General features: G+C 32.5%; 1 protein-coding gene across 5 annotated transcripts in view; it reads right to left on the bottom strand.

Moving 5' to 3' along the window:
- The window catches only part of LOC148307001 (uncharacterized), a 229328-nt gene extending 216194 nt beyond the window's left edge, over window positions 1-13134 (bottom strand). For 3 of the 5 annotated variants that reach the window (XM_088264046.1, XM_088264049.1, XM_088264050.1), the window contains exon 1: window positions 12976-13134. The gene's annotated coding sequence lies outside the window, so the exon portion shown is untranslated. The remainder of the gene's footprint in view (window positions 1-12975) is intronic. The other 2 variants (XM_088264051.1, XM_088264052.1) reach the window with 1 other exon arrangement.
- Window positions 13135-14123: the final 989 nt, after the last annotated feature.

Here is a 14123-nt window from a genome sequence, read left to right as displayed (position 1 = left end):
TATACAAATAAAAATAAAATAAGAAAAGAAAAATATATCTAAAGTACGAGTGTGAATCAGCATAGCATAACATTGATTTATCGGAGTGTGTTCATCGCCAGTAATAATACGGCTGTCCAAATTTAAAACACAGTAAGGGACATTTTTTTAGTACGTTTTTTTGCATTTTTGTACTAAGTAGAGTCTACTTAGTCCATAAATGAAAAAAAATGTACTACAAAAAAAATGTCCCTTACTGTGTTTTAAATTTGGACAGCCGAATATCGTTCGTGTTAAGAGAGCACCAACTTTGTATCGAATCGTGTAAAATTTCCAAATTGTGAAAAGTAATTTATTTTTATTTTTAGTGTATTCAGGCGCAGAATATTGATAAAAACACAACAAAAATAAATTTTGTAAGGCAAATGATTGATTTTTTTTTGTTTGTGTACGAGTAACAAACAACTTCAGAAGATATATATATTTTTAAAGCTCCAATCGTTTACGAGTGATTTTAGCTCTAACAAACAAAATACAATAAGTGAAGGATATATTTATTTAAGAGAAAATAGTAACTGGCATTAAGAAAAGTATAAAATAAACTATTCGATCTACATTGATTAAATCATATTAAAATGTGGCCGGTAAAAATTATAAAAAAAATAATAAAACTAAACCTTTGTTTTCAACCGCTTTTATTTTTGGTACTTTTCTTCAACCGGTTTCGACAAGCACCTTGTCATCTTTAGGGTTGGATATGTACTCATACATATACTCATTCAAACACAGTATATATCCATCCGAGAAGCACAAAAAATAAACGTGGTAAAAACTGAGTTTTATTTTTAAATTATAGTTTTTTTTGTTAAATGTGCCACAAATTGACTGCAAAAAACATTTTTTTTAGTAATCTAAATATGTCTATTTCTTACCCTTTTCCACCCCAAACGATGCATAGGACACTACATGGCATTAACACAGTGTTACGTTGATCGTTAATAATATAACGGCAGGATGATCAGTTTAGAACATCAGGTACCAATTTCCAATTATATATAAGAGTAAAAAAACACTCAAATATTTATTAAAACCCCGCCGGGTATCGTACCCGAGCCAATCAGTGAGATAGCCATACACGTTAACCACTACACTACGGAGTTGGATAATTTTGATGCGCGCAAAGAAAATAATGTCCGATCAAATAACATGTACAAGTTGTAGGAAAACGGACATGAGAGTGAAATCTCAAAGGCAAACCGGGAAAAAAGTACAAAAAGGTTTTTAAAAGTTTCATTACAGATTTGGGCGAAAAGAGAGGTCCAGCAAACATGTTTTTATCAATACCTAAGGGTCTAGTTGGAATATTACTCAGTATAAAGGGAGGGATTTCTTTGAATACAACCCCAATAAGGGCTCGCAAAGGTAAAGGATATTGCGTCCTCTCACGATCGGAGCGTAAATATTCTTTCATAAAATTTGCCCTCTGTAGTTACATTATATGTGTAGGTCCTCACTAAAACGTTACATTTCCATTATAAATGATTTAAAGTAATCAGGAATTCTAGCTTGTAAAAATTGTTACGTTTTGGTGCGATATAACATATTGGTTTACTGTATGCTGAATGCAGTCGAAATGTAAGTAGACTTAATCCAGTCGAAATGCGATCTCTCAGAAGAATGTGCGACAAAACGATGTATGATAGATGTTCGAATAGTGAAATCAGGAAGGAATGCAAAGCTGAGACAAGCATTATCGATAAAATTAAGAAAGGTGTGTTGAGATGGTTTGGACACGTAGAACGAATGAGTGACAAAAGATCGGTAAAACAAATTTATGAGGCGAATGTAATTGGAAAAAGGAGCAGAGGAAGACCGAGAAAAACTTGGCACGATCAGGTATGCCAAATACTTGAAAGTGGCCAGGTTAGGAGTCGAAACAATCGGCGGGTATGTATTAGGAGATGCATGAACGTGGAAGAGGCGAAGAATGTTTGCAAGGACAGAGTGTTGTGGCGTTCTATTCTCTCTGCCTACCCCTGCGGGGAAGCGACGTGATGGTTAGTTAGTTTCATATTGATTTAATACAGGATTGGTCACGTTTTGACGCAACTTTAATTAGATTTGTATTTAAAGGACGTTTTTGTGCAATATTTGTGAAATGCAACTTTTTGGTGAGGACCTCCACAAATTTAATCGGATGTTCAGTGTTGTTCGAGTATGTTCGATCTAATATCTGTCTGGAAGAAAAAACGATTAATCGGTTATCGTGCCTGCTTGGGGTCAGTCGTGAAATAATCGGTAATGTGCCAGACAATACTGGAGTATTTCAGCACCCAATTGCTTTAAAGATTATTTATTTATTATTTTAGAACCTGATCTTCCTCAAAAGATATCTCTAAAGAACTCATGGATGCTACAGAAAGATAACATGATTCGAAAGCATGGCCAAGGTGACGTTTGAAAATAATAGAAGGACCTACAATCCGATGATGAGGAGAGCTGACTTCAACAGTCGTCAAAAACGATAAGTTTGGATGGAGCCAGGCAGACGAAGAAGATATTTAGGACTTAAGTTAAGTTTGGAGAAAATTTGAGTAGTCATAATTGTCAATCATGGGTAGAATGGTGAACGTGTGTAAAGTGATCACTAAACCAGTATATGACAGGTCGAAGCCCTGTAATACCCAGACTTCCATATGTTTCTTAATTTATCTTAACATGTCAAAAAGAGCAAATCGCAATGCTATTTACTTGCAATGAGCAAATGCTGAGATGTTTCTGATTGGCCCACACTAGATTACCACTCCTGTTCCCAACACAGATTAAAATAAATATTTTTTTTTAAAGTTAGAAGAAACTAAGATTCACTTAATGATCTATAAACCTTGTACATCAGAAGCAAGGTAAATAATAAATGCAATTCCCATCTAGAAAAAGCTTTTTAGAGGCCACATTTAGATTTGAAATGTATGTAGAATACATATATTTGCAACGACTGGTAATACATTCGCGGCGCGGCATCTCTGAGTTGCAGACGTATGTTACTCATGTATGCACGAGAATAGATCAAACACTCACTCTTTTAGTACCGGGTATTTGCATAGATAAAAGTGTGTACGTATGTAAGACGAGAGAAAGTATATACTCTCATTACAACAGAATTTTGGTGACTAAATTTGTGTAAATACAGATAGCGGAAAGGCGTCTTAAAACTGGGCAGAATGGAGGCAAGATAATCACTGTAGCAGAGCAGTATGATTATCTCACTATACTATTTGTAACTGTGTGAAAATAAAATAATAATTATTGGCTAAAATAATAATACACTGGCGTTGATCACAAATATTTTGTAAATCAAACTTTTTCGACAATGTTTCGATAATTCTGTCGTATCGGTTGCAGTGAAATTAAAATGTATGTGTTTTATAAATTATATCAAGATAATGTCAATAAGTATGATCTTTTAGATTTAGAATTGGTAAAAAACATAGTAATTATGACTGATATGCAAGGATTCATAGTAAGAAAAATACGGTAATCGTGATATTTGAAGATTCAGAATAAATTAGTAGGTGACAGTAATCATGATTTTCAGAGATTCATAATAAGTATATAAGTATTATTATATGTAAAAAATGTAAAATACGGTAATCGAGATATTCAGAATAAGTTAAAGACGATAATTATGATATTCAAAATGAGTAAAAGATGATAATTATGATATTCAGTAAGAGTAAAAGATGATAATTATAATATTCAGCATGAGTAAAAGATGATAATTATGACATTCAATGATTCACAATGAGGACAATACGATAATTATGGTGTTCAAATGTTGTTTTTCAAAAGTTCTTTAAACCCTTATTCGAACCCCAATGGTGCATAGGGCACTGCATCATATAAACGCAGTGTAATCTTGATCTTTAACACATTAAGAAAAAGTGATCCGCAGTATAAACGCAGTATAATCTTGATCTTTAACCCGAGACGTACAGAACGGTAGCCGAGCGTGCTGACCATTACGTTACGGAGGCGGACAAATATTGAGATGACCAAAATAATAATTTTTTCGGAATGCCAAAAAAGGTACTATATCCCAGCAAAAGCGGCATATTTTTAACTTAATATTTACCCGCTACAGGGCAGAATGTTTTGTTTTTGCATTTTGAAGAAAAGGTATTGTTTATTTATTTTTTTAAATAAACTAAATATTTTTCAAATGGAGAAAAAACCTTCAGGTTTTACCAAAATGAATCTGTTGCACAATAAAAAGTTCAATATGTGGCTTGATATTTATTTTTAATACATTTTATTATATTCTTAAACTTTAAAAACGATCTGAAAAATCAAGTTTTTTGATATATGACGCTGTTGAAAGGAGTGAGCGACATGTACATGCATTAACAGCTCAGGCCAACGACGACCTATCCCTAGGTTTTTTTAAAATTGTAGGTATAATATTAGTTAGCGATTTTTGCCCGAACAATCATTTAGCCTTGTTAGGTTATCATTGATTACAATTTGCATTTCTTTTTAAATACATACGTTTACGCGTCTAATGTAGGGTTTTAAATAAGCAAGACTTAATCGCACATAGACAATGTGAGGATATATTCATTCAATATTGGCAGAGATTAAGATCGTTATTCGAATATATGATCGGCCATTAGTGCGCGGTTTGATTACTTTTATCCAGAGACGGGTAAACAGGAACGAACAGTGCCGACTATTGTTGTATTTATAGGGAGGACGAATGAAGGGAAACCACTGTTGAGTTACATACGAGCGCGCTGAAGTAAGGATGCCCAGGAAACCATTAAGTAAACAAGGATGTTTCACTAAAAGCTTTACGGGTGCGATTATGATATTCGGATGAATGAAAAAAAAAGATACAGTCGAAACGTTCGCTATTTTAATAAGAAATATAATCAAATACATAATGATTATATTTCTCTAAGCGCCATTTTCGTAAAACACATTTTGAGTGTGTCGAAATACTTGTTCATAAATCTGGATTTTCCAATGATAGGAGTTATTTTTCATGTTATTGTTTGACATCTCAAAGTAGATGAAGAATGAATTGGATCAAACATATAGAACTTTCGAGAATTTGAGTAGTGTGGTTGTCAATCATGGGTAGAATCGGTGAATGTTACACGTGTGTAAAGTGATCATTTAAACAAGCCTATGACGGTCGTAAGCTCCGTAAATGCCCAGACTTCCATATTCTTTTTCATCTGTATTGAGATGTCAAAAATAATATGAAGATATACCTTAATTATTCTTAGACGAAACAATAATAAAACCCAAGTACATGGTAGTCTGCCTCCGTGGTGTAATAGTTAGCGTGTTAAGCTGCCGTGCTGTAGGTCCCAGCTTCGATTCTCAGGGGGGGGGGGGATAAATAAACATTTTTGAATTAACACTCGAATATTTATTTAAAACTACTACTAATACTAATACTAATACTACTCTGGACTGATACTACTCTGGACTAATACTACTCTAGACTGGTCCCTGAAGTTGCCTTCATGTAACGATCAAGATAACACTGCGACAATACGATGCAGTACCCTATGCACCATTGAGTGCGGATATGGGTTAGAAGAAGAACACGGTTTACTTTCCCTTTGGTACAGCGTCAGATTGCCTGGTATAATTCGTCGCATCTAGCACTTTGAACACATTTAAAAAAAAATGCAACGAATATAGTTAATATTTTAAACAAATAAATTAAAACAGCAACAAAAAAAGAGGAATTTTAGAAGAAAAACCTATTAAAGGCAAAAGATATTTAGAAAAATAATTTACAAGTAAACTGCAGCTGTCTAGTTTACAAATTTCAAATACAAATGACGTACAACGCCATTTGCAAAAATTATAACATCTTCCGATAGGATAATTAATTTTGTACCACCCTGTATATAAAACAATCAAACTAAATGGTAATTAAAATCCGATAAAATGTATTTATTAATCGAAATTCTTAATGTGTTAAAAAAGACATTGATAAATTAACATAGTTAAATATTTTTTGACATCTCATCAAAGATGAAGAAGAATATGGAAGTCTGGGCATTTACGGGGCTGACGACCGTCATAGGCTGGTTTAAGTGATCACTTTACGCACGTGTAACATTCACCAATTCTACCCATTATTGACAGCCACACTACTCAAATTCTTGGAAGTTCTATATGATGAACCAATTTTTGAAACATTATTCTTGAATCACTAGAGCTTCACTAGAGACATCTATTGGTGAGATGGGAAGAAGCTTTTTACTGAGCAGAAACTTTGAACAAGTATTTGGACACACTCAAAATGTTGTAGTTAAATATTGTTTATAAATTGAGCGGAATTTGACGCGCGGCTGAGTAAGACGGTAATATCCTGCAAGTATTTTGAAGATAATCTTTATTGCAAGTATCTTTCGAGATAATTGCAGGGAAATTTCCATAAGCTTACTTCCCTTAAGTGAGAACCCCAGTCCAAGATTCGAGCGAAACAATTAAAACTTTCTCGTTGGATAATTAAAATCTTTTACTGGAAATGGCGGTCCAGGGGTCGACGTTCGCAATCGGACCCGGCTAACGCTTACTAACCTAAGAGAGGGATATGAAATCCCCCTAGAACAGGGATGGCGAACCTATGGCACGCGTGCCATAGGTTCGCAAGAAAATTTTAAATGACACGTGAATGAAGAGAAAACATAAATAAAAATAATTATTTATATATTTTTTAAAAAGTTTAAGATATAGTCTAAAAAAAAATTAAAACACATTTAAATAGCTATTTAAATACCTATTTAAATAGACGAAAGTACTACTGCTTGTATTCTATTAAAAACTACCAGCTATGAAACCGAGATAAAAAAAATTGCCATCTAGCTAGCATCCAATAACAAACATCTCACTTATAATGAAGTTTTAAAGGTTCTACACATATTTTCCTTTCATTTAGGTATTTTTTTTAATTTCTTTTATTTTCCCATTAATGAGTACTTAATTATTTCTTCGATGTATTATTGCTTTGTTTATATTAAAAATATAAAGTTACACACACATTTGATGCATTTTTATTTCCATGGTATATCACGAGACAAATTGAAAAAAAAAATTGGCACTCAGGCTCAAAAACGTTCGCCATCCCTGCCCAAGAACAATGTTCCACTAGATAACTTGACAAGCATTCAGGCAATTTGGTTCCATTTTTTTAATTACAGTAGACGCTCTCTTAACCGGCCTTGGCGGACCGACCCAGGGCCAAATAGCGAAAAAGCCGGTTAAAGAGAAGGTAGTGAAAAACGCTTTTAAAAAAACACTTTCGCAAAGAAGAAAAAAAACGCAATTTTTAAAACACTAAGAAAACAGAATTTTTATCCTGTATTAGAAACTCACAAATTAAAAATTAACATTTCAAAAACTGTAAAAAATATGTACGATTCGTGAAGTCATTGTTATTGACCGCAAATCATTAATTTGTCGCGAGCTCCATATTATTATTAGGTACATACAATATTTCTGTGAACAAGACGGTGTCTTACAAATATCGCCCTTGAAGCATGCGTAATTTTTAAATACTTCCGGTGAAGAAGGTTAATACAACTTAAAATACCTCATTGAAACATTATCTTTCGAATAAATGCGGATGCTAACGGTAACGCTATCGGATCTGATCATATTTATTTTACTTATCAATATTTATATTGAGCGGAAGAGTTAAATGATAACGATATAATTTTTAAAAAAATCTTCTCCGGTAGAGAGATTGAAAATTGTGTAAACACTATAACGTTCAAACGTGTAACTGCAGTTGCGAGTATTTCTACTTCTTTTGAGATAGTCTAGTTCAGTGATCGCCACACGGTAGCTCGTGAGCTACCGGTAGGTCGCCAAAGCTTTTTCGGTGGCTCGCGTAGGATATTAAATTTGCCTAGTAAATTTTATTATTGAACCCCGAAAATAAATAAAAAATGAGATAAATTTCAACGAAATGCTTAAAAGGTTGCCGCTGTAATATATCGACGGCCCCTACGTAAAGTACTTTATCTGCAAATCTGTTTCTTTACAGGAGAGAGCTTCGAAGATTTTTTCAACGTATTTTTTTTTATTTTATTAATTAACGGTTTTATCTGAAATTCTAAACTAGTATTATACATTAAAAAAACATAAATAAAAACATAGATGAAATAATGTATTAAATCGTTTTAAAACTTTATGCTTTGTCTAAATTATGTAGTTAGCGTTTTAGGAGTGCAGTTCATTTCGAAAATTCGATGTAGATAGCGTTTTATACGCCTGAAAACTAGACGTAATTTATTATTATTTTTTTGTTTATTTATATTTTTAGATAACGGTCAGTTGGTAACGTACACCAAATATCTCAAAATTGACAAAAATGTTGTTAGAGCACTTTAGGTGGGGCAGGTTGATATATTTTATGGTAGGTATAACAATTTATGCGTACAGAGGAAGTAAAATACGATCAGCGATGTATTACAATTGATGTGAACCGCGTCATACACTTTGTCATACAATCTGGCATTTTATGTTTTTTTTTTAAATCTGATGTTCTACTTTATTTAAACTAATATGAAAATATTATGTATGGTACGATAAGGGAAGATGATAAAAAAACTATAAAGAGGTAGCTTTGTATAGGTAGCCCACCAGACAAGTTCAATTTCTGAAAGTAACATCCTTATTGAGTTTGGAGACCACTGGTCTAGTTTATATAAAGCTGTTAGCTTACTTATATTTGATATGTGATAATGCATTCACTGTGTATAACACACACCGGAACAAATATTTATAAGGCAGAAAAAATATCAAATCAAATTATAGCCCGATAAAAACTTAATCCAATAATAGCAAATAGCACGACATACCCTAACACACAGACAGTATTGGTTCAAATATAAAAAAATAAATACGCGTTATATCGTTTTGAAAATTGCCTTTCTTCATCACCTCGCTATTGAACGCAGTAAAAATACATTGAGAAAAACTAATATTTAAATTGTAGTCGTTATATTTTCCACCCATTTATTAGCGGGCTTTCCATTTGGAGAGATAAATAGCTTAATAATGCCGTGTTTATCGAAATATAGCTTGGCTCAAAGCAGTGATAATCACCGGGTTCTTTGAGAAAATATAAAATATTCTGATTGTGAGTCGTTTGGATAGATTTCACTGCAAGTTGGCGTGAGACGGCTCTATTGGAATTGTCGCGTGCCAACCGCTAATTCATATCCATTGTTTATATCTTATCACTGTTTCAAATTGATGCGACCCTAGATTGAACACAACCATGTAAAATCCCAAGAGGCAAAGGAAACTAGAAAATTTAAGTTTTGTACTGACATTTCTTGGTGGAATGAAATAAAAACTACGTAATTTTTTCCACATGAATTTTATTTGCAACCGGGTTTCGTCGTAACCGACATCATCAGACTGGTCACATCACCAACTCGGCTGCCCAAACTTAAAACACAGTAAGGGACATTTTTTGTAGTATGTTTTTTTTGCATTTTTGGACTAAGTAGATTCTACTTAGCCCAAAAATGCAAAAAAAACGTACTACAAAAAAAATGTCCCTTACTGTGTTTTAAATTTGGACAGCCGAGCTTCCTTCACATCCATACATCTAGTCATACATGGCCTCCGATTACGCAGATTTTTTACACCACCAGATTTTAGGTCCTGATTGATCTGATCGTGCCAATTTTTATTCGCCTGTCCTCGTTCTGTTCCACCGCTCACATTCGCCACATATATTTTCTTAGTCATTCTCTCGTTATCCATTCGGTCCACGTGTCCATACCATCTTAAAGAACCGGTCTTAATATTTTCAATTATCCTTTGTTCAGACATTCCTTTCAGCCTCAAATACCTTTGAAATTATATTCTGTATTTATGAATTTAATTAAAAGGAATTGCGAAATTGAATACGTACTAAATGATTGATTTTGTTAGAAAACTATGGCTGGGGAAATGGGGGTGGGAGTTTCGCTAGCGGCGAAACGCGGTGCTTCCGCAACAGGGTGCGGGTGGAGCGGGGTGAACAGGTAACTTCTGTGGCCAATATTTCCTCCGGCTGATTCTATTTTCGCAAAAGAAAATTATTTCACAAAAGCGTCGCAAAAGTTTTTGTCGGCATTTTCTGAATTTCTAGGCTGTCGGGGGATGTAAAAATCTTAATAACCCTTAATAACTAAAAATTCGTCTGGCGGACTACGCAAATAAAAACGTGAAACTTCTTTAAACCCTTATCCGCACCCCAATGGTGCATAGGGCACTGCATCATATAAACACAGTGTTATCTTGATCGTTAACACATGAAGGAAAGGTGATCAGCCCTCCGCTTCAGGTACCAGCAATTAAAAACATAAAACTTCTTCAAACCCTTATCCGCACCCCAATGGTGCATAGGCCACTGCATCATATAAACACAGTGTTATCTTGCTCGTTAACACATGAAGGAAAGGTGATCAGCCCTCCGCTTCAGGTACCAGTCCAGGGTAATATTGTATAAATATTAGAGTGAAAAAATCACTTAAAAATATTTCAGCCCCCCCCTGGGAATCGAACCCGGGACCTCCAGAACGGCAGCCGAGCGTACTGTACGTAGCGTGAAACTTATCAAAAGTATTTATTAAAAATAGGGACCGGTTACATGGCACTTAAGTTTGGTTTATTAGGAATTAATGTAAGAGACATTTTACTATAAATCACTATTCCGCACAGCTACTACATATCGCCCACTCCTTTCAAGAACGTCATAAATCAAAAATTGTCAATTTTCGGAATTCCCAGAAATTGTACTATATCCCAGCCAAAGAGGCATAATTTTAACTCAATATTTACCCGCTACAGGGCAGAAAGGGTTGTTTTTGTATTTTGAAGAAAAGGTATTGTTTAATATTTTTTTTAAATATACTAAATATTTTTCAAATGGAGAAAAACCTTCAGGTTTTACCTAAAAAGATCTGTTGCACAGTAAAAAGTTCAGTAAGTGGCTTGATATTTATTTTTAATGCATTGTATTAAATTTTTAAACTTTAAAAACGTTCTCCTGAAAAATCAAGTTTTTTGATTTATGACGTTCTTGAAAGGAGAGAGCGATATGTCAATATTGTGCGATACACAAATGGCATTGTATCTTCAAATATAGTTATCTTGGGTTAAAACTATATAGTTCATACATTAATACGTTTACATTGGTGTTTTTTAAACACACTCTATATTTAAAAAATAAATATAAAATAATAAATAGTAAAAAATAAGTCTGTTTTGTCGCACAATCTTTGATAAGAAGTATAATATGTATTATATATATATATGCATTACATATGTATATATATATATATATATATATATATATATATATATATATATATATATATATATATATATATATATATATAATATATATATATATATATATATATATATATATATATATATATATATATATATATATATATATATATATATATATATTTATATATATATATATATATAAATATATATATATATATATATATATATATATATATATATATATATATATTATATATATATATATATATATATATATATATATATATATATATATATATATATATATATATATATATATATATATATATATATATATATATATATATATACATATGTATATGTATTCTAATTTAGTTTTTAGTCAGCCAAAGCATTTCCTAATTATAATTCCAAATTAGTCAGTTCCTCATAATTATTCCGTGTTAGAAAAGTGGTTTGCGCGTTTGGCTAGAAAACATGAGGTTCAAGGTTCATTATCTAGCGAGGTCATCATTAAGATGAATATTTTTATAGGCACTGCAATATCAAATAAATTTTGTTCATCTCGACCGGCTGTTGAAGCAGAATACTGATCACGCTTAATGTAAATTATGGTGAAAATAACGTTGCATTATCTGACGCGGTGCCCTATGCAGAGAAGAAGAAATACCTAATATAACAACATTTTGGGTGTATTTAAATGAGATATTTATTTTTTAAACTTTTTGACATCTAAATAAAGATGAAGAAGAATACGGAATTCTGTGTATTTACAAGGCTTATGACCTTAAGTTAATTAATATAATACCTGAGTCTGAAAGTGTAGATATATTTATTTATTAATAAAAATATGTTATTTATTACATTAAATCATTAAAATATTTTTTAAGTAAAACATGTACAAAGTTAAATTTGTTATTTCTTAGAATTTCTACAACGTACACCAATAATATCAAAATTATTGCACAACACTGCAAAAGAGAAAAGAAAATATGTACTTTGATCAAATAGCAATAATGTACCCTCCCAATATTAATTCCTGGATATATAACTATTATACTCATATGAATATATTTTTATGTATATTAAAAAAAATATATGTATGCATATACAATAAGGCATTATTGCACGGCCAATAGTTCAATGACAACGCTACCAACGCAGTGCATAAAAATACATTTTTGTTGATAGTTGCGTTCTAGCCTACGTATACACTTGATTCCGCGTTAAAATTAAAATCAAAATAAAACATTACTAACAACATTATACGACAGTTACCAGAAAATCGACAAAAATGGGATCAAAATGCATTTCCTCATCACAGAAATCCCACACTCACACCTACAAGACGGGTTTATTTACTTCATTCAGATTACAGATTACAAGACTGTCCCCGGAAAAGAATTTCGACGGGAATTTTCAAGATTGCATCTTACAAATGTTTGCGTAAAGTTTTCGTAAGTCGACAGGTTATTTATAAATATATTATAATTTATTTGACGATGTAAACAGTGCAAAGATTATAGGAAGGAGCTGCCGGTGCGTGTACCGTATACCTTTACTACGAGTAGTCGTACCTTACGCATTTGCACATGGCAACTACAAAACGTTTTAGTGAGCGAACTATAAAATTAGTCGGCGATCAAATTAGCGAAAAAGAATCTTTCGACATACCTGAATTATATCTCGATATAAACCTTGGTGTAGAACGAACTTATTGTCTTTTATTTATTAAAAATCAAACCGACGAACACAAGCGACACACACGTCCTCCCAGAACAAAACTCCCGTTCGCTAGACCTTACCGCTCGGAGTTTCGCGACTGGCAGCGCCAGTTGACAGCCACTCCCAGCGCAGCTGAGCGAAAATGGCGGCGATTTGGTTACAAACGCGCAACTACTGCCATCTATTGTGTTTTGTTGTATGATTATGTCGATAACGTAGGAAACTGCATTGAAATGTAGGTTGATTAATACATACACAGAATAGTTATTTGTTTTGACAACAGGTGATGCTATTCAATGAAATATCTCGCTTTTGAAATGTGGTCAATGTTTTTTGAAAAAATCAACAGATTTCCTACTCGGGGTCGTAATTTTCTTTGATTTTATAATTTAGAATTCAATCGATATTTTTCTCATTACATATAATATCGGCATTTCACCATTGTATATTTTATTGACAAATATTTTCAGAGGTTGTTTCCAATTTTTTTTGTTATCACTTGAGTTGAAGATGACCTTGATAACATAATTAAATTCAAACTCCCTTTTTCAATTTTCAGACAAAAAATATCGATCTCAAGAATAATTAATAATTTACAGAATTAAAAGGGAAATAAGTTATACAAGGTTACCTAATTATTTTCAATTTTTTTTACTCAAGATGGCGGCCGGAAAATTTGGATTTAAACTATCAATGCCCCGATCTAAAGATTGAAATAAAATTAAAGTATTTAATTAATGCAATTGATGACTTAAAGTTTGGAAAAAAAAAATTAAAATACACATGTCTCTTTAATAAAATATGAAAATTTGCGGCTTTAAAAAAAATACTAAAAAGATTTCGTTTTTACAGCCTCGTGAAAAAAAATGTTTTATGACGTTTTTTTCTTGTTTTTTCTTGTTTTACTTCCTTGGGGTTTCTCAAATGGTCTAATATTTTTATAGGGGAAGAAAGATGGGTACAAAAATACAACACAATACCCAAACTAATTAAAAATTTACCTTTTAAGCTTCTTTTGCAATTGTCAGGAATCGAATACGTAACTCCAGTATCGCAGTTGAAAGAATACCCAAATAGGCCAACTCGTCCGAACAGGT

Source organism: Brachycentrus maculatus, unplaced genomic scaffold (genome assembly GCF_059751285.1).
Source record: "Brachycentrus maculatus isolate JH-2025_06_01 unplaced genomic scaffold, ASM5975128v1 h1tg000213l, whole genome shotgun sequence".
NCBI lineage: Eukaryota > Metazoa > Arthropoda > Insecta > Trichoptera > Brachycentridae > Brachycentrus > Brachycentrus maculatus.
The sequence above is the reverse complement of the archived record's forward strand: the minus strand, read 5'-3'. Positions and strand labels throughout refer to the sequence as shown.